The sequence below is a fragment of the Mustela erminea genome, chromosome 1 (genome assembly GCF_009829155.1).
Source record: "Mustela erminea isolate mMusErm1 chromosome 1, mMusErm1.Pri, whole genome shotgun sequence".
In the NCBI taxonomy this organism is placed as follows: Eukaryota; Metazoa; Chordata; class Mammalia; order Carnivora; family Mustelidae; genus Mustela; species Mustela erminea.
Window position 1 is genome coordinate 188,419,865 of NC_045614.1, and position 26,802 is coordinate 188,446,666.

The 26,802-nt window shown below is 37.0% G+C and overlaps 1 protein-coding gene and 1 pseudogene across 5 annotated transcripts in view; both read left to right on the forward strand.

The window, feature by feature from the left end:
• Positions 1–26,802, forward strand: part of ROBO1 (roundabout guidance receptor 1) — a 1,179,537-nt gene that overhangs the window by 693,359 nt on the left and 459,376 nt on the right. The gene's annotated exons all lie outside the window — the stretch shown is intronic.
• On the forward strand, positions 8,932–9,047 carry LOC116580964 (annotated as a pseudogene).

Sequence of the window (26,802 nt, forward strand, 5' to 3'; positions counted from 1 at the left end):
CAGCTTTCCTTTTGATGATGACCTAAAATTTTTATTTTATTTTATTTTATTTAAAGATTTCACTCATTTATTTGAGAGAGAGAGAACACAAGCAGGGAGCGGGGAACAGGGAGAAGGAGAAGCAGGCTCCCCAGTGAGCAGGGCGCCCAGTGTGGAGCTCCGTCTCAGGACTTTGGGATCATGACCTGAGCCGAAGGCAGATGCTTAATCAACTGTACCACCCAGGCACCCTGACAACCTAAAATTTTTTAAAATATTTTAATTAGATCTAGGTAGTCAGTATCAGAAAAGAAACTCTGTATCACTCTTAGTGAGAATTACTGTTTTCACATCATTTTAACACCACTTATTTAATAAATATATCATAGATTTAATTTTTTAAAAATACCTTCAAGAGGGGCGCCTGGGTGGCTCAGTGGGTTAAGCCGCTGCCTTCGGCTCAGGTCATGATCTCAGGGTCCTGGGATCGAGTCCCGCATCGGGCTCTCTGCTCAGCAGGGAACCTGCTTCCCTCTCTCTCTCTCTGCCTACCTCTCTGTCTACTGTGATCTCTCTCTGTCAAATAAATAAATAAAATCTTTAAAAAAAAAATACCTTCAAGAGTTCAAGTGTAACCTAATATTAACGGGGTATCCTGAAACTAGATAAAAGGAAAGTAAGAACACTTTTCCCCTTGTATCATTTCATAAAACATTTAATTAACAATTTTGTAACAATTAACAGAGGTTTTAATCACTGATTTCTGTAATACCTGAACTTCTATATTTCAGATGGAAAACTTTAATATGACTTTGGTTGCAGGCTGTATTGCACTCCTGAAAAATATAAAACACCGGATTTACTTTTATGAGAAAATTCCTTCTTGGGGCACCTGAGTGGCTCAGTCAGTTAAGCATCTGTCTGCAACTCAGGTCCTGATCTTGGGGTCCTGATACTGAACTCTGCATAGGCTCCCCACTCAACGGAGAGTCTGCTTGACCCTCTATCTTTGCCCTCCACCACCTTGTGCTCTCTTGTTGTCTCTCAAATAAATAAATAAAATCTTAAGGAAAAAGTTCCTTCTTATCCAATTTATCTCAGTCTCTCACCCTGAGGAGTAGAATGACCTACCACAGTGAAAGAAGAATGAATCAAGGGAGAATAGGTAATTTTGAATGAATTCTTCCAATCACCAAACATACATACATAAAGCACAAATATGTAGAAAATATACAGATACCTTGAATTCACATCAAGTAAGTTAAATTTTAGCTATACATTACACTCTGAAATTAGGAAGTTAGTAGAATCAATAGAAGGAAAATATCTAGTACTATGCATTTTTCCATAAGCCTGAAGTGGGGGTTATAATTCTTTTCTTGGAATACTAAGGTTATATACTGAATCATTCTACCCAAATCACATATTTTAATAAATTATGAAAGGGTGCCAAACTGAAATGCATATTCTTATATTCGTATGTGATCTTCAGATTATATATAATAACTATCAACCTTGCATGTCAATTTCTCAGTTGCTATATCTATACTGTTACTTTTCCTTAAAAATTATATTTTATACAATAAAAGATAGTTTATATTTTATCATAAATATAATATATTATATTATTATTTATTATATTTATTCTTTTTTCTTCTTCAGAAACTAAAAAAAAATGGGGCACCTTGTTGGCTTAGTCGGAGGAGCATGCAACTCTTGATCTTGGGGTTGTGAGTTCAAAACCTGCATTGGGTGTAAAGATTATGTAAATAATTAAACAAATTAAAAGAAAAAAAATTAAAGAAAAATGAGCTCACAATCTTTTTTTAGATCATGTACTCAATCTAAGACTATATGCCTGTATAAATCAGAATCAGGCATAAGGGGGCGCCTGGGTGGCTCAGTGGTTTAAGCCTCTGCCTTCAGCTCAGGTCATGATCTCAGGGTCCTGGAATCGAGCCCCACGTAGGGCTCTCTGCTCAGCGGGGAGCCTGCTTCCCCCTCTCTCTCTCTGCCTGCCTCTCTGCCTACTTGTGATCTCTCTCTGTCTATCAAATAAATAAATAAAAATCTTAAAAAAAAAAGAAAAAAGAATCAGGCATAAGATATATATTGAAAAGGAAATGATGGCATCCTGTTCAGGTGTGGAAGAATAGGATCAGCCAGGAGCCTGCTTCTCTTCCGCTCTCTGCCTGCTGCTCTGCCTACTTGTAATACTTCTTGTATTGTAATACAATACTTCTTAGAGTAATGAACATAGCCGAAGTGCAATATTTATCCAAATTCAAAAGGAATTTTATATTATATTAATTATATATTAATATGTAATATTATATATTAATATGTAATATCAATATAATTAATATAATATAAAATTATTAATTAATTATTTTAAATATTAATCATTTAATTGTTATTTATTTAATTAATTATTATTTGTTGCTGTGTAATATTAATATATGCAGTATATTATATATATAATATATATAATTCTTGACCTAGAATTTCTGATTCTAGGTGTTCACCCTGCAGATGTTTTCCACATGTGGGCAAAGATGTTTGTACTTGAGTGTTCATCATAGTATTTTTGTGGTGTAAGAAACCGGAAATAAAACCAAAGGTGTATCTAAGATAAAGGGTTAAAAACTACTGTATTAAAAGTGATAAATACATGAATTAGACCTATAATCTATGTTTAATGTTGTGTGGCCATTTAAAAAGAATCAGATACATCTACCTGCAAAAATTAGGGAGACACTCCAAGATACACTTAAAGAGAAAAAAAAGCATGATCCCTGACACTGTTTTAGGATGCTACAGTTTTATACAATTTGTATAAAAAATGAAACATATACGTGTACATACATATGGATTGAATGATTGTGAACAAATTATAGAATATCTTCCCCAACTCATTCAGTGGCAACACCTGTCTTCCAGTTGCTCAGAAGAAAGGACAAAATACAAAGGAAAACAAACCAAAAAACCCAAAACCATAAATTGAAATCATTTTTTTATTCTGTGCGTGTGTGTGTGCATGCACGCGCTTCTGTCTCTTTCAATCAGCGCATTAATAAATGTGGCTTTACCCTCAGAATACATCCAACCACTTTCTACTTCTACTACCCCTTGATCTAAGACACCATCATCTCTTTCTTTGATTATTGGAATAACTCTCAACTGTTCTACCTGCTATAAAATGTCTTTTCTCTTTTGCAATATTTATTAAGTAATCTGTACACCCAAATTGGGGCTTGAACTCATGACCCCTAAGATCAAGAGTCACATGATTTATCAACTGAGCCAGCCAGGCACCCAACTATCGTTTCTGCTAAAGATATCTGTGGAGTCCTAGAACCTTGTTTATGGGCAAGATTGAGCTCTAGAATTATATCAGAATTGTATCTAGAACTGTATCAGGTTCAAAACAAGAATGCTTTATCACTTTAAAACTTGAGCCGCTCTCTGAGAACTAGGGTATCAAGGTCGGCGTAACTTATTCACACAGGAAACACTAAGAATAACTCCAAAGAGATGCCAGAAATCAGAATCCATGTGGTAAGTATTAAACTGAGTGGTTAGACACTAAATAAACAAGAAAAAAGGATCAGTCATAAGGTTACTTTGATGAATTTTGCTATCTCCTGGAATCCTTTACCCCTTTAATTGTTTGTTGTTGTGTTTTTTTTTTTAAACATATAACATGTCACAGCTGTTTTCCTAGGGCATGTGAAATGCTTTCTGCTGGCTATGACAACCGATCTTATTTTGGAAGTAACCATCTCATCAGAAAAATGCATGCAGACACCATTGTTTTAACTGACACACTCGTCACACCTCAAGGCAGATGCCACTGAGAATCCTGCAGAGCCTTATGACATAGATGGTGGTTTTGAAACTGTTTTTAGCAATCAAAACCTCAGTGAATGGAACCTTATATATTGAATTTTATATATACATCTGTATCTTCGCTGTTATAAATATTTGTATATTAATATGTCTCTCTAATATAATACATAATATACTCAAGAGAGTATTTTCTCAAAGACAAGATTCTGCCTGCTCAGCCTTCCCTTGTCCATCCCTTTGCTCCACTAAAAAGAGGGGTTGATCATGACACATCTTCATAAAACCTTAAGATGTTATGAATAACCCATAAATTGGAACAATTCTTTGTATACATTGAGGTTTCACTTTTAAAAAAAAAAATATTTATTTATTTGACAGACAGAGATCACAAGTAGGCAGAGCAGCAGACAGAGAGAGGAAGAGAAGCAGGCTCCCGGCTGAGCAGAGAGCCTGATGCAGGGCTCGATCCCAGGACCCTGAGATCATGACCTGAGCAGAAGGCAGAGGCTTAACCCACTGAGCCACCCAGGCGCCCCTCACTTTTTTTTTTTCTGAGAACCAGATGAGCTTTACGAACTTTCCATGTCCTAGAAGAATACATGCAGCCAGGTGTTCACAAAATATTCTGTGAAGTCTTACAGACCTTCTAACTATTCAAGTTTCTCAAGTCCTTGTGAGGGTGTGAGCAGGGCAGAGATTTCGTAGGGCTTTTGTGAAAGCTTAAAAAGGAATAAGTGTAAAAGGAAAGCGATCTACCACCTTGCCTAGTACGATGGCAGATTGTCTAGATCCAAACCCACCTTTTTCTAGTTCCGACACCCAGACTGTTCTTATTACACATATGCAAGGTGAACTTAATTATAAATGCACATAAATAGCATTAGACATACTTCTCCAGCTTATTTTGTCAATCAATGAAAAAATTCAAGTTTTCTATTTTGTTCCTAAGGCTTTAATTACATATTTTTCCAATCAAAAAGATCGTAGAAACAAAACGTATCATTTTAGGGGTGGCTGGGTGGCTCAGACATGAAGCGTCTGCCTCTGGCTCAGGTCATGATCCCGGGTCCTGGGACTGAGCCCGGCACTCACTAGGCTCACTGCTCAACAGGAAGCCTGGTTCTCTCTCTCCCACTCCCCCTGCTTGTGTTCCTGCTCTCGCTGTCTCTCTATCAAATAAATAAATAAAATCTTTAAAAAAGAAAACAAAAACAAAACTTATCATTTTACTAAAATAGCATTTCCTCCATTAAATTGGGATGCCTTTCTCCCCTCCAAAAAATATTATTTGAGGCATTGTGAATAAATTTTGAAGCAACTTTGCTGCCTTTAACATTTAGAGTTTAAAGAATAAATTATTATAAAGTGAGTCTCTGTTGGAGAGTATGCAGAACAGAAATATTATACATAATTTTACAAAATACATATTACGTGAAAAATTTTTAAAGAATAAGGAATTAATTGTGTTATGTTGGTAGTAATACAGAGCGTGTTCAGGAGAGAGAGAAATCCTATACTGTACAACACATTAGTAAATAGATAAATGCATTATTCTCTATTGTTGTATCATCCCCAAACTTAACTGCTTTTTTTAATTTCTTTTTCTGTTTTTTTTTTTCAACTTTTTACTTAAATTCCAGTTAGTTAACATGCAGTGTAATAACAGTTTCAGGTATAGAATTAGTGACGCAACACTTCATACATTGCCTGGTGCTCATCCCAAGTGTCTTCCTTAATCCCCATCACCTGTTTAACCCATCCCCAGACCCACTTCCCCTCTGGTAACCAGCACTTCATCCAGCATTTCATAGTTAGGAGTCTAGAACTTAGCTGCTTTAAGCAACAACTCTTTATTTCTTACCCAGTTCCTAAAGGTAAGGAATTCAGGAGCAACTTAGCATTATGGTTCTGGATCAGGATTGCACATGAGGTTGCAGTCAAGATGTCAGTGGGGCGTTTAGTCACCTGACAGCTTAACTAGGGCTAAATGTTTGTTTTCCAAAACGGCTCTCTCACATGGTCATTACTGGAAGCCACAGCTTCTTGCTACATGAACTCTCCATAAAACTTCTTGAATATGTTTAGGACATGGCAGCTAGCTCCTCCAGAATGTGTAATCCAAGAGCTACAGAACAAGAAGGATGTTACAAGGTCTTTTAAGGCCCCTGGTCTCTGAATCATGTACCATCACTTCCTCTGTTTTCTATTTGTAACCAATATATAACTAATCCAGCTCAAGCTCAAAGGAAAGAATTTTAAGCAGCACCTCTCAAAGGAAGGAGTATCAAAATATTTACCCACTTTTTTTTAAAAGATTTTATTTATTTGTTTGACAGAGATCACAAGTAAGCAGAGAGGTAGGGAGAGAGGAAGGAAAGCAGGCTCCCCGCTGAGCAGAGAGCCTGATGTGGGGCTCGATCCCAGGACCCTGAGATCATGACCTGAGCCGAAGGCAGAGGCTTAACCCACTGAGTCACCCAGGCGCCCCACCCATGTATATTTAATTATCACAACATATATAAAACAGGTGACATTAAAACCTTGTCTGCTAAACTTTAAAATGTTAATGATAATTTTGCATGAAATTCACTTCGCTGTGAGCCCTGTAAAGTTGGAGGGAGTATTTATGATCATTCTCCATTGAATACCTCAGTTTATCACAGAATGACTTGTTTATGATGGGTACTTCCTATTTGTTGATTGAATCATTCAATCAGTGAAGCATGTTAATCTATGGTTCCCCATCCAAAAGAGAGTCCTTTGAGGATACCCCTCTGCTATGTTCATTTCTTCATACTTGCTAAGTCTGGAGTTCCTCCCTTGCTGCCCCCAAAATCACATTCATAGTTTAACAAATTTTGAGGCAAACTTTTCTTTATAGAACATTATTGTTTAAAACTATTTTTCATCATGTGGATAAAAAAATAAGAGCTGACTGATCTTGAGCATTTAAAGTAATAATTTTGACAATATCAATAGTTTTTAATTTTCCCTAGAAGATGCAGCTTGATAATTCAAATTCACCAACTTCTAATTTGACCTGTCACATGCAATGAACAAGATGAGACCTGGAGGTTCTTTGCTGTTTGCATATCAAAGAATGTCCACGGAGTACTGATGATTTGCAGGATAATTAAATCTTTCTGACTTTTACTCCCATCGCTGTGCTGTAATCGCTCTTGCTAATGCACCATTGACCTTCTCACTAACAAATTCATTAGACATTCTTCCATCTTCTTTACCTTATTTGAACTTTATCTTAAATTTGCAGTTTTTTTTACTCGACCCTTCTTAAAGTAATTTATATCAGCCATAAAGTGTTGGGTTATGTTGCAGTAGTAAACAACCCCCAAATCTAGTTTCTAACAAGGCTGTTCCTTCCTCCCTTACATAAGCCTGGTTCTTCTCTACACCATTGCACTTAAGGCCCCAAGCTGTGGGAGAAGCTTCTCTGTGTTGCATTGTCTCTCATTATGGCAGGAGAAAAGGAGAATTTGGTGACACACATCCAGCCCTTAAAGCTATAGCCCAGAAGTGACCGATCTCACTTCTATTTATGTTTATCAGCTAAAGCAAATCAGATCGTCAAGTCTCATTTCAGGGAAGTATGATTATTGCCCCAGGATTCTTCTAGCTGTCTTCATTCCACTCAGATCCTTTCTTCTCTGCTTTCTTGTTTTCTGTTCAACCTTAAATCCAGTGGATTTCAGGCCTTGACTGTATATAGGATTCACTTGAGGAGCTGGTTGAAAATGTAGCTTCCATTTCCTGTTTCAGTTTGTATTCTGTATTTTATTTGGAGGCACTTTCAATTGAAAAGAAAGTTACCCAAGGCATGCCTGGGTGGCTCAGTCGGTTAAGCTTCTGCCTTCAGCTCAGGTCATGATCCTGGGGACCTGGGATCGAGCCCTGCATCGGGCTCCCTGCTCAGTGGAGAGCCTGCTTCTCTCTCTCCATTTGCTGTTCTCTCTGCTTGTGCTCTCTCCCTCTCTCTCTCAAGTAAATAAATAAAATATATTGTTTAAATTACCCAAAATAGAACCGTGGATGTCATCTCTGAGAAAAGCATACAAAGGGCATAGTAATAGGAGTATCTGCCCCTTGGACAGGCAATAAGGGCATATACACTGTAGAAAAATTGTAAATGATAATAAAACTACTTTAAATTTAGTCTCCTTTTCATTTTCATGCACCAGCAATTCTACACGACATCAATGATAAAATATTTTTCCCCTAAAAATACCTTACTGAGCGGGCACCTGGGTGGTTAAGTCAGTTAAGTATCTGACATCCACTCAGGTCATGATCTCAGTCCCAATCCCAATCTTGGGATTGAGTCCCAAGGCAGGCCAGGTTCTCTGATCAGGAGGAAGCCTGCTTCCCCAATGCCCCTCCCCACACACACACTCATATTCTCTCTCTCTTTCACATAAAATTAGAAAAGAGTATCTTATTAGTGTAAGCTGTAGGCAGTTGTGCTTACTGTCACGTTTTTTTTTATCTTTTTTTTTATTTTATAGTGGTTTTTTAAAAGATTTTATTTATTTATTTGAGAGAGAGAGATTGAGGGAGAGAGCATTAGAGGATAGAGGTCAGCAGGAGAAGCAGACTCCCCACTGAGCTGGGAGCCCAATGCGGGACTCGATTCCGGGACTCCAGGATCGTGACCTGAGCCGAAGGCAGCTGCCCAACCAACTGAGCCACCCAGGCACCCCTTACTGTCAAGTTTTAATGAAATTTTCAAATTAGTACATTTATTATTTACATTTTATAAAAATGGTAAGTTTACATGAAAATAAATGAAGAGAATTCCCAAGTTATATAGTCGGCCATTGACACCTGTGGACTCAGTCACACAGATTCATTTCCAGAGTAAATTCTTAGGGTTCAGAATTATTTTGAACTCCCTTTGGGATTTGTGTCTCCAGACCTTGTGGTATCATATATTCTCACATTTAAAATGAATAGTATCTTGATTGTAAGAGTAAAGTAATAGAACTTGAGTTACTTCAGTTCCTATTCTATGTGATAGAATAGATATTGAGGGGTGTGTGTGTGTGTGTGTGTGTGTGTGTGTGCGTGTGTGTTTAAAATTTAAAACTGATCGCTTCTCGGCCTTTTGGCTAAGATCAAGTGTAGTATTTGTTCTTATCAGTTTAAAATTTAAAACTGCTAAAGCGCAAACTACAAAGTATATTTGTTTGGCAATAGTAAATTTTAGCTTATACATGAATACTTTACTCAATTTGATTAACATCTTATATTTGAAATTAATCCTTTTTAATTATTAACCTTCACTTTACAACTAAAGAATGAATCAAAAAATAAGGATAATTATTGATTATCATGTTTAAGGCTTAAAATAATTTTGTCATATTGAGGAGTAGGGTATTTTTTTTTAAAGATTTTATTTATTTATTTATTTAGAGAGAGAGAGATCAGAACTAGGCAGAGAAACAGGCAGAGAGAGAGGAGGAAGAAGGCTCCCCACCAAACAGAGAGCCCAATGCGGGGCTCCATTCCAGGACCCTGAGATCATGACCGGAGCTGAAGGCAGAGGCTTAACCCACTGAGCCACCCAGGTGCCCAAGGAGTAGAGTATTAAAACATTATTCACTCTGGGTTTTACTTATGCTAAGTAGGCACTGATCATTGATTTCTGCCTCTGTAACTGCCTTCCACATCCAAAACAATCCAAACAATCATAACATTCTAAACGTCATTTTCATAGTTTTCTCCATTTGGATGCCTAACAGGCTCTAAAAATTCAATATCCAGTAAAAACAAAATTCTGAACTTCCATTCCCCCAGCAAACCTATTCTTCTGAGGGTTCCCCATCTCAGTGAACAGCACTCTATTCCTTTGGAGGCTGAGGACAGAAATCTCTGAAATTATCTTTGATTTTAATCTCATTCTCATTCCCAACATTCAAAACAAAATGAAACAAACCCTTTGCCCCCATGTAAGAATTTATATACTTCCCCAGTCTCTGCCCAAACTGACCCAAACAGCCATCGTCTCTCCTGTAGGAGAGACAATGCAGGTAAATTTCCACTGTTTTCCCTCTACCCGTATTTGCCTCCATACAGTCTATTCTCAGCCCAGCACAGAAGCTGATCCCCTTCATATTAAATCAGGTTAGGTTGTCATTATTTATTTATTTTGCCCAAAACTCCCCCAATGTCTTAGCTCATTCGCCCTATGCGATTGGCAGGATGTTTATCTGACCTTTTTCTTTTTGAACTCTTTTGCAACTCCTCTTTTCCTCATTTACTCAGATTGAGTCACACTGAAATTCCTAATGTCCCTCACACTCCAGAAGTGTTCCCACATGAGAGCCTCCGCACTTGCCCAGAACGTTCTTCCCACAAACTCGCATGGTCTGTTCCCTCAAGTTTGTCAGGGCTTGGCTGAAGACCCTGTAAATGAGATCTAATTAAACTACTTTGCTCCTTTATTACTTCCCTATTCCTTATCACCATGTAAGACCGTATATATTGTTATATTTGTTTATTTTGTCTTCCCTACTAAAATTTGAGCTTCATAAAGGTAGGAATTATTGTCTGTTTACTTGCCTACTTCCCAGACCTGAATATTGTTTAGCACATAGACACTCACGAAACACATAATTCAGTGACTATATCAGTGTAACGAAGATGTGACATTATTTTGAATATAATGAGAAAATAACCTCAGATAATTTCTTAAAAGAGAGCTCTTGATCTTTCAGAAATCTAAACATAGCACAAAATTATAGTTACTAAAATCATGTGTTATTCTAACTGTAAAAGACAAGCAGAAGGATAAAATTTGTAAGAATCCAGAAATAAAATTAACTATAAATGGAATCTCAAAGGACTTTCTGTTGGACAGATGGTATTGGGACTCGTGGCTGGCAAGACAACTAATAATAACAGGAACCATCTTTTATTGAGTGTTCACAATGGAATGTCATTGTGTTTCATTCAGCTATCGCAAGAGTCATGTGAAGTAGATACTATAATCATCAGCTCCATTTTACAGTTAGGAAAATAAAGGTTCAGAGAGATTCAGCTCAAAGTCATAGAGATAATGAATGGCAGAATTAAGACTTCTTTTTTTTTTTTAATATTCTATTAACTTCTTTGAGGGAGAGAGTGCACGCAAGAGCGAGCACAAGCAAGGGAAGTAGCTGAGGGAGAAGGAGAAGCAGGCTCGTGGCTGAGTAGGGAGCCTAACGTGGGGCTTGATCCCAGGACCTTGGGATCATGACCCGAGTCAAAGACAGATGCTTAACAGACTGGACCACTCAGGCACCCCAGAACCAAGATTTGAACTAAGATGTATTGTACTCCAAGGTTTCTGTTTTTAAATTCTGAATCATATTATAATTTGTTGAGCAAAAATTATATTGAAATACCTACCTCACTTCTTACACACACACATACACACACAAACACACGTACACACACAACATTACTATTATAGGACCTATTTTCTTTGCTCATTGAGAAAAAGCAACTCCTCATTCCTTAAAATTTATCATGAGATTGCAGTAATTCAGTCCCACCTTCGGACTCTACTTCTTACTCTAGTTCTCCTGCTTTTTCCACCACATCTGCAGTTACTTCCTCCACTGAAGTCTTAAACCCCTCAAAGTCATAGATGAGGGTTGGAATCAACTTCTTCCATACTTCTATTCATATTGATATTTTTACCTCTTCCAATGAATCATGAATATTCTTTATAGCATCTAGAATGGTGAACCCTTTCCAGAAGATTTTCAATTGACTTTGCCCAGTTCCATCAGAGGAATCACTATCTATGGCAGCTAGAGCCTTACAAAGTGCGTTTCTTAAATAACAAGACTTGAAAATTGAAGTTACTCCTTGACCCATGGGCTGCAGATTGAATGTCATGTTAACAGCCATGAAAACAGCATTCACTTCATTGTCCATCTCCATCAGAGCTCTTGGGTGACCAGGTGTATTGGCAATGAGTGGTCATATTTTGGAAGAAAAAAAATTTTCTGAGTAGTAGGTCTCATCAATGGGCTTACAATGCTCAGTCAACCACGTGGTAAACAGATGTGTTATCATCCAGGCTTTGTGTTCTATTTATAGAGCACAGGCAGAGTACATGTAGCATCATTCTTCAAGGCCCTAGGATTTTTATTTTTAAGATTTTATTTATTTATTTGACAGAGAAATAGAGAGCACAAGTAAGCAGAGTGGCAGGCAGAGAGAGAGAGAGAGAGAAGCAGGCTCTCCGCCAAGCAGGGAGCCCAATGCAGGGCTCAATCCCAGGACCCTGGAAACATGACCTGAGCCAAAGGCAGCCCTTAACCAACTGAACCACCCTGGCTCTAGGATTTTTGGAGCAGTAAATGATCATTGGTTTCAACATAAATTCACCAGCTCCATTAGCCCCTTAACCAGAGAGTCAGACTGTCCTTTGAAGCTTTGAAGCTAGACATTGACTTTTTCTCTCAAGCTACGAAAGTCCTAGATCACACCTTTTTCCAGATTATTCCATCTACACTGAAAATATGCATTAATTATCTTAGCTGGATCTTCTGGGTCACTTGCTGTAGCTTCTACATCAGCACTTGCTGCTTTACCTGCCACTTTTATGTTACGGGATGACTTTCCTTAACTGTCAGGAACGGGTTTCTCCTGGCTTCAGACTTTCCTTCTGCAGTTTCCTTGGCTCTCTCTCTTCCTTGGCTCTCTGCAGCTTCCTCAGCCTTCACAGAATTGAAGAGAGGACCTCGGTCTGGATTAGGCTTAGGTTTAAGGGAATGTTAGGACTGGTTTGATCTTCTATCCAGACCATTAAAACTTTCTCCATCTCAGCAATAAGGCCATTTTACTTTCTTACGATTTGTGAGTTCACTGGAATAGGCTTTGAATTCCCTACAAGAACTTTTCCTTTGTGTTTAGGGCTTGGCTCACTGGCATGAGAGGCCTGGCTGTCGACCTCCCTCTGTCTTTGACATGCCTTCCTCACTAAGTCTTTTCTGGCTTTTGATTTAAAGTGAGAAATGTATGACTTCTCCATTCACTTGAATGCTTCCAGGCTACTGCAGGGTCATTCATTGGCCTAATTTCAAAATTGTTGCATCTCAGAGAACAGGGAGGCCTGAGGACAAAGAGAGAGGCGAACTGTGGTCGGTGGAGCTATCAGAACACACACCAATATTTATTAAGTTTGACATTATATTTGGTCATGTTTTGTGGCACCCCAAAACAATTACAGTGATAACACATAGACCGCTGATTACAAACCACCATAACCAATATAATAATAATGAAAAGGTTTGAAATATTGTGAAAATTACCCAAATGTGACACAGAGAGATGAAGTGAGCAAATGCTATTGGAAAAATGGTGCCAGCAGACTTGCTCAACTCAGGGCCACAAATGTTCTATTTGTTATTTAAAAAAAAAAAAAAAAAAAAAAACCACCCATGATACATGCAAAGTACAATAAAGGAAAATGCAATAAAACAAGATAGGGCTATAATGATATATCAATAAAATTGATTAATGAGCTATCAAAAAGGATGGCATACATTTTATATTTTAACATGGAAAGTGTCTTTTGTTTTTAGAAGATAAGAGATAAGTAGATGTTCATCTAATGCTAACAGTGGCAATCATTAGGTTTAGGCATTTTCAGTGACAACTTTCTCTATGTCCCTACTGATTGAATTTTCTATGTGAAAAAGTAGCAATAAGTATGTATTTCACTCACATGTGGAATTAAAGAAACAGATTCTTAAAAACAGAGAACAAACTCATGGTTGCCAGAGGGGAGGTGCGTAGGGGTTCGGATTGGTGAAAGAGATAAAGGGGATTAGGAAGTACATGTTTTCCGTTAAAAAATAAATAAGTCAGGGACGCCTGAGTGGCTCAGTTGGTTAAGCCACTGTCTTCGGCTCAGGTTGTGGTGCCGGGGTCCTGGGATGGAGTCCCGAATCGGGCTCCTTGCTTGGCGGGGAGCCTGCTTCTCTCACTGCCTCTGCCTGCCTCTCTGCCTGCTTGTGTGTACTCTCTCTCTCTATCTCTGGCAAATAAATAAAATCTTTAATAAATAAATAAATAAATAAGTCACCAAGATAAAAAATATAACATAGGAAATACTGTTAATGAGATTATAGTGATGTTGTTCAGCAATAAATGATGACTACATTTATCATAGTGAGCCCTGAGACCTGTATAGTGAATCGTCATGTCATATTGTACACTTGACACTGATATAACACTGCATGTTAATTATATTTCAATTAAAAATTACTAATTAAAAAGGAAGGGAGGGTGGGCGGGGGAAGAAATAAACAATTTGTGGTAAATTTTAAGAGGGAATTTAGATGAAACTTAGATTTCTTCATCAGGATATACATTCTCTTTTGCTAACTGGTGATTAATACATTCTGCCTTGTATAACATAGACTGAGTGTGTTAAAAATAAAATCAACTTCACTAGAAGTGCCAAATAAATATTGTCCTAAAATTTTATTTTGGAAAATAGATGAGTCTTCCAACAGTTCACATCCAATTATATACTTAAATTCTTTCACTCTAATTCTTCTCAATTTTGCCAAATTCACTTCTCAATGTGTTTCCCTTAAGTTTATTAAGTGGATAAAATATATCACCACAAAAACGTACCACGCAGACATATATATCAATCCAAGGGATTCAAAAAGATTAATTTTATATTATAAGCATTCTTAAAAATAAGAAGCCTACAGTATGATTAATTCTCATTAACAATTAAACATTAATAATTATAAGCTAAATAACTTTTCTCCACAAAGGAATGAAGATAAAATTTACAGCTGTTTAAAAAAAAATTACAGCCATTAAATATCCAAACTTGTTCAGAATACTGAGTCTTCTGCTCTTGGCAAAAGAAAGATCCTTTGTTTTTAAGTAAATCAAGTTAATTGGAGTTAAAGGCATCCATCTTACCTATCCTGTGACCCTCTTTACAATGTGCTCACTGTGTTTATTTCGAAAGTAATTAAACCTAACAATCCAGAATATACAATGTAACCTTGTATTATTTTTACAACATTGTTAAGAAATTGTATATTTTGAAAAAAGAAAACGTGAACTCAAAGAACTACTAAAGAATTCAACGTCTATATGACTTATTAGATAAAATAAGCTTTAGGTCATTCTACTTTCTGGTATTTTTCTCTGACCAGTTACAGTCCAATGTGGCCTTACGATAGTAGATTAAACTTTGCCTAATTTTTATGAGAAAATTTAATCCCATCCACTTTAACAAGATAGAGGATGCTTAGAACGAATCATTTTAAATCAACTTAGAAGTTATTCTGTTATACAGGGATCACACGGCAGATAGTACAGCAACAGAGTGTTTTCCCAGATCATATAACTGGCGGAATTAAAGTCTTGCCCCATGAGAAAGAGACCAAATTTAGTGTGAAATTGAACACAACAGTCATGAACACTAGTTGCGTTTAGTATTGTGATGCTATTGTTTGCCGTGACAGAAGGCGACAGAAAGAATCTTTTTCCTCTCCCAAATCGTTGAACTCCCACCAACGATCACAGTCAATAAGTTTTAAACATATGTAAATAGGGATACCCTTGGTACCAGGGAATCACAAAAATGTCCGCTTAATTAACAAGTCTTTAGAAAGACATGTTTCGGCAGTATTTCAACACTTCATAAACACAGTTATGTGTTTATGTCTGGGGTGGATTAAAATGAGTTGGGTTACTCAAACTCTCTTCATCACACTTCTTATCCTCCAGCAAAATATACATTTTTTTAAATAAAAATTACCCTTTTTTGGTCATTAGCCACTCCGATTTCAAAAACCAACAGCCTACTTTAGGCTCCTTTTTCCCATGATCATTACAGAAAAGAAACAAAGAAAAGAAAGAAAGGACGATGGGAGGAGGAAGAAGAAAAGGAAGGAGGAAAGAAGGCAGGAGTGTGGCAGAAGGAAGGAGCAGGCGGAAGTAATCCGTGTCACTTCCTTTGAGAGAAAGAAGAATTAGTGAAGGTTATTCTATTTTAATAATCGTATCATTACATGTTTGGAAACCTGCTACTCCAAAACTTAGAAATTTTAATAGTTTTGAATTCACGGGAAATAACGGCACTGTTTATATTTAATCAGCAAATTTTAGGCTTATATGAAAACATTAGAATTTCTAAAATGAAAGTTGTATGTGTAAAATGAAGGGCTGCTGCCTTTTTTAAGCTAGAATTGATTCACAAAGAACGGTGTCTCTGACTTCTCAGTCAGACGAATGCCTAGAATTCCTTCTATGCTTTAACACACATCATCTCCTCTGGTCCTCGAACGATTAACTACACTTTTCAATGAACATTAATACTTGCTAAATAAATATGATTTTAAAAAATAATGTCTATTAATGTTATTAGAAGCTACAGAGCTTATTAAAGGCAGACATCAAACCGTTCAATAATTTTAGTGAATTAGTCCACACATTCCCTTTAAGATTCTTACAGATCTCTAGGAAATATGATCCAGCACTAGTTCCTGAAACGTTCCTGCAACTAGCAGGGAAAGAGGAACAGACTCCTAGACGACTCTCTTCAATGTTCATGATTACCAAACGTGGTTAATCGCTGCGTAAGAATTCATTCTGAAATTAAGTATATTTTGACATACGTAGGTAGAATTTTTTTTTCTTTAATTTGCTTCTTTCTACTTACAAACTTCTATGAGTCAGGAGGGAGAAAAGCCTGATTCTATGGAAATGAGGATTCTACCTCTTGTTTTTCCCTGGAGTGTAAAAAAAATGTCACTTCATTTCCTAATGATCTCCCTCTAGTGGAGAGCCGGCAGTCTGCAGAGAAAGCCTGGTAAGGATGGGCTGTCAGCAACCCCGGCAGCAGCTAATCTTTCTGAAGCATTCTTATGAAAAATCCAATATGCTCTGTAGAAATTTGTCCAGCTTTTCATAGATCAGTTAAATCTATTTCTTGCATTGTAGCAGAAATGTAAAATATGCAATATACTCACAATCAGCTGGTGTTAATATAATTGCGCATTCACGATGCACGTGTTTAATTTTTAAAACAGACATGAGTTTCTAAATATATAATTTAATACTCATTTCTGCTTTTCCGTGCAAGTTATAAAAAGACTATTAAAATTGTTCGAACTCTGCAAAGAGCTATTACCAAACACCCCTACTCGAAAGATCTACTTTGATACATTTCATGTGTATCCATTAGGTTGCTAGGGTACACCATAAACATCAATCTGTGTTTTAATTAGTGTGTCTTTTATCAACTTATTTGAGCTCTTGCCTTTTATGTAAAAATGAATTGAATCATATTTATTCCTCATGTGCCTGTATAAATGTTCTGAGAATTATTGATACCTTGCCCCAGGAGCTCCCGTTAGACAGAGAAGAGACAAGGGTCCTATTCAGCCATCTTCACAGCCACGTCGCTTTACAGAGTATTTGAAAAATTCGGCCAGTAGTTCCACTACGTTTAACTATTAGGAACCAGAAGACAAGTTAACTTTCGTTTAGGCAAGCTGAGGCATTCTTCAAGAGTTTAATTTTCTTGAGGAGTTTAATTTAATTTTTAGTTTAATTTAGAGGCATGCACTAAGGAGAAAAATACCAAGAGAACTGGAGTTGAATCAAAATGGTATCTTGCAGAAGAACAATGCAGTCCTCACCCAGTCCGTTGTGCCATTAGTATGACAACCTGTGATTCTTTTTTGCTAGAAAGCTTTTGAAGGATTTCTTCGGGCATAAAAATCATTGTCCCTTGGATAAGGATAAAATTCCACATAACTTAGACAAGAGAAAATCCACTTGTTCATTACCTAATTGTGAGCTAGTAAAGGGCTACGAGGGTCCCCTATTGATCATACTCCCAGGGCCCAGCACATTAGCTGGCCGATAACACGCTCTTAGCAGACATTTGTATAATGAATGCATTAACTAATGAATTTCGAAGTTATGGAAGTTTTCTTCTTCATCACCTTAGTTCAAATTAGAGACATGCCCTTAGTTACATACTGCATTCACTGTTAATTAATCAAATGGCTGAAACTCAGAGTAATCAAGTTACTTCCTGAGGCCAAAAGAGATGAATTTCTGTCTTTACGCATAGTACTTAGCATTTGGCTAAACGTGATTTTTCTTGTCTTCTTCCAGATGATAAAGATCATCATATCTTCCTACTTCCGAGTCACAAAATCAGAACTGTTATCATTCCCTGAATCAGGAAAAGATAATATCCAATGTTTCAGTGCCATTTACAGAAAGCCTCCTGTCTCTGTCTTAGAGCTCAAAAGTTCATCCCTGTCTTATATACCGTGATCTCGTATTCTTGTTCTCTCGCTTTGATTCTACTTATGAATATTGCCTAAATTTTTGTTGTTGTTGTTGTTTCTACATTGCCAAACCTTGCCCATCAGTCCTTTAAACCTTGGATCAGATCTCCTTCGTGAAACCACATGAGACTAAAACTTAACTATGCCCACACAACATAAATTAAATCAGCATGACTAACCATGTTCCAATTACGCACATTAGTATTTCTGAATTTTTGTGGATTAAGATACTTGTAAAGACCATATCAGAGCAAATACCTTTCAACAGAAGTGTTCAGAATCTCCAATATTAGAGGGGCGTCTGGGTGGCTCAGTGGGTTAAAGCCTCTGCCTTCGGCTCAGATCATGATCCCAGGGTCCTGGAATCGAGCCCCGCATCAGGCTCTCTGAGAAGCAACGAGCCTGCTTCCCTTCCTCTTTCTCTGCCTACTTGTGATCTCTGTTTGTCAAATAAATAAATAAAATCATTTTTTAAAAAAAGAATCTCCAATATTAGATAAATAGAGTGTAATTCTAAGCATTCAAATTATGTTGTATCAATGATTTAAGTGTCCCCTTTGTTAAAATATACAACTGATAGGATGTTAAATTTGGAAGATTTTATTAAATTACTAGTGTGTATGCTTTTGTTAAACTGTACTATTCAAAAACCCTTGAAGGGCCGGTGTTTATACAGAGAAGTACAGCTTCAAATTTTTCAAATTCAAAAATTTCTAAATAGAGATGAAAAATATTGGCAACCAATACTGTCTGTATCAACACATTAATCCTCGCTTTATTAAGGGCATAATTTAAATTAAATTTAAATTGATTTACAGTTAGTGTTCACTACTGTTTCTCTTATGAGAAGCTACATTAAGAAATACTGTCCATTTCCTATCTTATCTTAGTAGGATTGCAGGTGTTTTCGATCTTTCTGATCAAAATCTCAGTGGTTGTCTTTTACTGAGTTCTGTTGTGTACTAGATAATGTCCTGAAATACTTAGATACTGGTACATGTTCTCTTGTGCAAAGCATCTCACTTAGTGGTTAAGAGTATGGATTCTGGAATCCAAATTTCTGGGTTCAAACCTCAGCTCCACCATTTAATAATTGTGTGATTTGGGGCAAATTACCTAATGTAACGAAACTATAATCATAGAACCTTCTTCAAACATGCATTGTAGGAATACATTAAAAACATTTAGAAAAAATCCTGGCACCTAGAAAGCATTCACTCGATATTAGTTACTATTAAGATTCACAATAACCTGATAATTTTTATTATTCTTATTTTACGGACGAGGGAACCAAAACAAAGACAAGCAAATGACTTGACCATTGCAACACAACTAATAAATAGCAAACAGAATTCAAATTCAACAACTAACTACGCTTTCAGACAAGAAATTAGCCCACCTTACAATAATCCAGAAATGTTAAAGTTATTTGGTTTTGCTTCTGGAGTCAGTTGATATAATCAAATGAACAGTATTGTAAAGCTCGGGCTTTTAAGGTAAAAAACACTGGATTTCTCTACACTAATATGAAAATTATCACCAGCCAAGAAATGATTTCTGGCAGCAAAATGCTCTTCTGTAAGATTAAGACGCATTCCTAGAGTTCAGCTCAGGACCAGAATTGAAATTTCCTTTGTGAAAATCTTCATTTAGTAAATTCTCTCCAAAGATAATGTGTCTCTCCAGACAAGAAGCTTGCAAGAATTCTCCATCACTGAAAGAATACCTGTGAATTAAAGGGCATTCATTGGTGCAGTTAAAAGCTCTACTTTTCCCTCATAGTAGTTTCCTCGGCCCCTGATGGGCTCGCGTGGAATAAAACAGAGCGTTGACATTCAGCTGCATTGGGCTATAGTTCCTACCATTTCCCAATGAGAGCTTTTCCCAGTTAAGAGTGAAATTGGATGGGGGTGTCGGGAGTGGCTCAATGGGTTACATGACCCACTCTTGATTTCACCTCCGGTCATGACCTCAGGGTTATGAGACGGAGCCTCATGTCAGGCTCTGCACTTGGTGTAGAGCCTGCTTAAGAGTCTCTCTCTCTCCGGGACACCTGGATGGCTCAGTTGGTTAAGCAGCTGCCTTCAGTTCAGGTCATGATCCCAGAGTCCTGGCATCGAGTCCCACATTGGACTTCTTGCTCGGCAGGGAGCCTGCTTCTCCCTCTGACTCTGCCTGCCACTCTGTATGCCTGTGCTCACTCTCTCTCTCTCTGATAAATAAAATCTTTTTAAAAAGTCTGTCTCTCTCCCTCTCCCTGTGTCCCTCTTCTGTCCTTGCATACTCTCTCTCTGTCTCCCTCTCAAAAAAGGAAGGAGGGAAGGAAGGAAGGAGAAAGAAGGAAAGAAAGAAATGGGATATTTCAGGGCACCTGGGTGGCTCAGTGGGTGAAAGCCTCTGCCTTTGGCTCCGGTAATGATCCCAGTGTCCTGGGATCGAGCCCTGCATCGGGCTCTCTGCTCAGTGGGGAGCCTGCTTCCTCCTCTCTCTCTGACTGCGTCTCTGTCAAATAAATAAATAAAATCTTAAAAAAAAAAGAAAAGAAAAGAAATTGGATATTTCTCTAACAGGGAATATACCATGATCACAAAGAATAAAATCGGCTCGTTTGAGCATGGTGCTTTAAAAAAAAAAAAATCATGATTTAATGTTTATTTTCAGTTGACCCCAGATTGTTATCTTTTCAGGCATAAACTGCTCTTTACGCTGTAGATAGATGAAGGTAGAATCTGTATTGATCCATACATAAAAAGATAATAAAACAATAATTTGCAAAATCTTCACAAACTCCTATGTTTGAAAACATCATCAAAACATATACTTTACCTTGGGGCTTTTCCATTTTCTGCCTAAGAGCCAAATATCTTAAACCCTCTTGTTTGTTTCTTCATGTCCTTATCCAACCCCTTTCCAATCACTGTTCACAAATAAACAATTATTTTGATCACTCAAATTTAGCTAGATGCATTTCCTCAACGTGTGCATAAAGCATTCCTGAAAGCCTCATTAGAAGTCAACAATATGATAGTAGAACAATACACTATAGGAAGCAAGAAAGATTTCATTCCCAGGGAGCAAAAATAAGTTCAGTATGCCTCTTTTCAGACAGTGGGCAGAGAGGAATGGAAGTGAGAAGGTGTCAAGGGGGAGCCAAGCATTGGTTGGGCCAGCCAAGATGGCGATTGTCAGGGATGTCTACTCTCTTCCAACTGGGATTGGGGGTTTAGAATCAAACTGTGAAGATCAGGACCCTTTTCTTCTATCCACTGTGAACATTTCTACCATGGTTTCATCTATTCATTTCATTAATCCAAAACTCTGTTAGCAATTTATTGCCTTCATTTTAACAAAATTCATCATCATTGATTTGGTTTTTATCACATAGTAAATTTAAATGCATCCAGAATTACATATTCATTAGATGGTATGCTTGTAAAAATATATCCTTACTTCACACTCAAGGTTTCTACTGTACACTAACTTGTACATATGACGTGTGTAACCTTTAATGAGATTATATGTGTAGAAGTAGAAAAAGATCTCCTACAGACAGTATATGACTTTTCTAGATGGCAAAATTCCAGTAGACTGGTGATTGGTTCATGTAAATTTATTCAGTGTTCGAGTAGGAAATGCTGTTTGAATGATTAGAACAGTTAGCTCTTCCAGCTACGGATTTCTTTAAGACAACTTAGGCATATTCTTGTGTGAGATAAATTATTTTTTCAAGGTGAAATAATATCACAAATATCATTAGTTAAAAGCTTTCAAATTTTAAGTCGTACCGAGGTTAGCTTTCCATGTAATGTTCTATATATATATACATATACACATACATATATACACACACTCACATACATATGACATATACATATGTATATGACATATATACATACACATATGTATATGTATATGTGTGTATATGTAACATTGAATGATAATAAAAATATAAAATTGCCTTTCACCAAAACTTCCTGGTTAAGAAAATGATATTAACAGACTCTAAAGATGGTTTAAACTTGAGTAAATGATCAACATGGGTAATGATTAATGTACTACTAAATGTCGCTGTTGTTAATAGTCTTGTTAATTTAATCGTTTATATTATCTTATATATCACACATTTTCTGGATGTTATGTCAGATTACCTATTCCCCCCCTCCACCGCCAACTCCGTGAAGAAGCTCTCCTTTCCACACTGTCACAAAAGCTAGATTCCTATGAAATGGGCCAAAGAATGAGATCTTTCATCAAGGCCTGACATGAAACTTCAGCCAGGCAGTTTGCACAAACAGCTCAAGGTCCCCTTTGTGTTTGCTAGCCCCACTGTGTCAGCTTTCTTGTGTTGGCAGCTTTGGGCTTTTCCGAGGAAAGCCCCAAAGAAAGTTGTTACCAGCATATATTCTACAGTTCACAGACTCTCAAAAAGGACACATTAAAACAGTTAGAATCCCCAGGGCAAATAGGGAGATTAAGTAGCCTTCTCCTTAACAGAAGCCCCAATCAGACAAAGCTCGGTATTGTGTATTCAGGACACTATCTCTTTCCAGCACTGAACTTTACTATTGTGCTCGAAGATTCGAGTTTACAAAGTGTTTGGGGGGCTTTGCATAACGGTTCACTGGCACCGCCATTGACAGCCATCTGAGTGTGGGAATCTTTTAAAAAGACATGATGCCCACCAAATGATTGACCTATTGTATTAAGGCAATGGCAGCATCTTAACACGGAGGGGGAGGGCGGGAGAAGTCTACACTAAAAAATAATAATAATAATAATAATAGTAATAATAAATCCCAATCAGGACAAAATCATGTGTACTTCAGTAGTCATAGTACAGTCATGTGTGCCCATCTAATAACAAAAGGTGCATGAGTCTTTGGTGAAAGATTTCTGGGACTCCATAAGTTGATTTTCTGTTCAGAAAATCTTCCATTGTCCTCTTTTTAAAGTGTGTTCCCGTTCAACGAAGTGTCACACTTCCTCTCTTAGATTTAGATACATGTACTGAACTGTAGCCCCTAATTTGATTTGCCGTATCAGAAAGCTGCATTCTTTGGACGCAGTATACCAGAATAGATCCCAAGGTAAACTGTGGGTTCATGGTCAATAATCTAGATCCCAAGGTAAACTGTGGGTTCATGGTCAATAATCTAGAAAAGGTTAAGAAAAACCTGAATCCTTAAGTAAACATAAATTCTTAATTGCTCTAACCAACTGGGAAGAAATGGTACTTATTTGGGTCAGAGAAGGTTTCATCTAAAGCTTTTTAATATACCACCTTGAAAACAGGAAGGGTGTATGAAGTAGCATAGCCATGACCTTTCCTAATGTTTACATACTACTTACTCATTTCATTGAAGGATCAAACATGTTTTAATAGGTATTAATAGCAATAATACTTCATGCAAATGTTTTTCTTCATAACTCTTGTCCGCTTTTGTACCTTTTATGCTTAGTCTTTAAATTTCAGTTTAAAACCATGTAATTTAAGGGAGGGTTTTGAATTTTGAGAAACCATATAGGAAACTGAGAAGTATTCTAATTCTTTTAATTGAAAGATACAATGTAATTCTAGGCTTTTGGATTTTATAGAGTATATGTTCAGGTCCCTGATTCATACAAAATATGAATGTGCAGCAAAAAGTTTTATTATATGAATAGCTAGAAACACATATTTTGCTGGAAAACTTGAGGAGCTAGCTCTCAATTTCTCACTGTAATTTCATATAATAGTCAAGTAACCTAACTGAAAGTTAATATTAAGAAATGAAAGTTTTCAGGGCACCTGGGTGACTCAGTGGGTTAAAGCCTCTGCCTTCGGCCCAAGTCATGATCCCAGGGTGCTGGGATCACGTCCCGCAATGGACTCTCTGCTCAGCGAGAAGTCTGCTTCCCTTCCTCTCTCTGCCTGCCTCTCTGCCTACTTGTGATCTCTGTCTGTCAAATAAATAAATAAAATATTTTTTTAAAAAAAGAAAGTTTTCTTGAAAATAAACCTTAAGGAAAACTTGTATTACTTAAAGAATGCTTATTTACATGATGGTTTTAACAATACATATGGAATGTGTCAACAAATAATATATTTTTCACTTTATTGTATTTACTTTTTTAAAAAGATTTTATTTATTTATTTGACAGAATGAGAGAGAGAGAGCATGAGAGGAGAGAGGGTCAGAGGGAAAAGCAGACACACTGCTGAGCAGGGATCCTGATGTGGGACTCGATCCTGGGACTCCAGGATCATGACCTGAGCTGAAGGCAGTTGCTTAACCAACTGAGCCACCCAGGCACCCTATGTTTTTGCTTTTAAATAAACACTTGATGACAAGACTGTAACACTTTTATAAGCATATCACTTTCATTATCATGTTGCTTATATTCATGCTCCAATTTGTCTCCAATATATGCAACCTTTCGAAACAGGAAAATGCATCATTAAAAATCATCATAATCTGAGGCTTTGATCCTGAGTAGTGTTTTCCATAATATATTTATCTTGACATTATATAATTTTCCCTGTGGTCATTTTGAATTAAAGAAATAGACTCCGATTTATAATTTGGGCCATCTTTTAAACAGGATAAGCACTCTGGTGCTTTCAAAAAAAGGTTTATAACCTTTACAAATTGCAAAATACTGGAGGATAATTTAGGTACTGTAGGTTTTATTTTTGTCTGACATTAGTCACTTCTTCTTACTTTAGGCTTAATTTCATTAGTGATGTTTAATTTTTACCAGATCACAAAACAATTAAGTGGATATTGAACACATTTGACTAAAAGGATGCAGCTCCCATAGGGAATTATTGACAAGTATTGTTCTCTGTTAGCCGTATTGTAGACAAAGCAAAAACAACACTTGTTCAATCATTTTCTAAATTGACAGTCAGCAGTCTCTCAGTCCACCTCTCTTGACTTGTAACTATTTTAGGTTTATTCATCAGAAACTTTAGAATAGCGTTATGAAATATATTAGAGGTTGTAAGCCTCATTCCTTAGAAAATATTCTTACTGAAATGAGTGATTCTTATATAAATTTCAACAATTTTTGTGTCTATGAAGTTCAGATATTTTTATTTTTTTAAGTCCTAGAATCTAGGTTTTAAGTTCTAGAATTATATTTAGGAATTACCATGAATAATATATATCATATGCCTTTTCAAGAAAACATGACTTTTTTAAAAGGATGGATAAGAGCTACACTTTTTTAAAATATTTTATTTATTTATTTGACCGACAGAGATCACAAGTAGGCAGAGAGGCAGGTGGAGTGGGGGCGGGGGGAGAAGGTTCCCTGCCCAGTAGAGCGCCCGACGCGGGGCTCCATCCCAGGACCCTGGGATCATGACCCGAGCCAAAGACAGAGGTTTTAACCCACTGAGCCACCCAGGCGCCCCAAGATCTACATGTTTTTGATAAACAGTATTATTATCTGATTCAGTATTGTGATATTGGACAAAACAGTTCATTATCAATTAACCCCAGATCAAATGCTCTTTTCTCATTATCTCTGAATATTAGTTTAATATATACACAGTCAATGTATGTTCACGGTTTCATTTTGAGGATATATGTATGTTTATACCCATGATTTCTAAGGTTATTTCCAATTCAAAGAATCAACAACTTGTGAATATATAAATTCAATATAGCAGAATTGTATAAGAAGAAAGACAATGTGATAAAGAGGAAGGGAAAAAATGTAACCTGGTGGCCAAAACACCTGTTTTTGTGTCTGTTTTTGCATTATTAAATGGTAGGTCTTGACTCGAACTGCACTAATTCTTAATATCTCTTTTGCAAGATAAGCTCTCTCTGTAAGATAAGACAGCTCTGTGTACCATCCCAGGTTGCTCTTAGGATTAAATGTGGCCATGTATAGGAAAAGCTTTATAAGCTATCTAATACTAGCTTCACAAGCGTACACTATTATTCTTTTTTTTTTTATTTATTTTCAGCGTAACAGTATTCATTGTTTTTGCACCACACCGAGTGCACCATGCAATCCGTGCCCTCTCCAATTACACTATTATTCTAATTCAAGATGACATTTTGCCACAGTGTCTTCACTCCTACTTCTGAGTGTTACATGTTTCTAAATGTATTGCTTAATTGTGAACCCCAGGAACTATTGTGCTTTGGAATTCTAAGGCAGTAGTGCATGTTGGGACATCTCCTGGCCCTCTGTTGGTTGGAATGTGTAAAATCCATATGCGATTTTTTTAGAGCTTTTGTTCTTAATCATCGAAAATAAGAAGATTTTGAAACTCCATGGTTGAAGTTCCCCAGAACAAACCGATTGACAAAGACATGGCCCTTGTCTCTATTAACTCTATGTGAAGGTCAGTGCATGCAGCAGCCACTAGAGGGTACCACCTCCATGTTTTGAACAGTTCTACTTTATATCCAAGAAGAGTTCTCTGCAAATCTGTAGCCTCTCAGTTTTTAAATCTCATTTACATTCAACTATCTTTTTTTTTTTAAGATTTTATTTATTTATTTATTTATTTATTTGACAGGTAGAGATCACAAGTAGGCAGAGAGGCAGGCAGAGAGACAGAGAGAGGGAAGCAGGCTCCCCACCGAGCAGAGAGGCCAATACGGGGCTCGATCCCAGGACC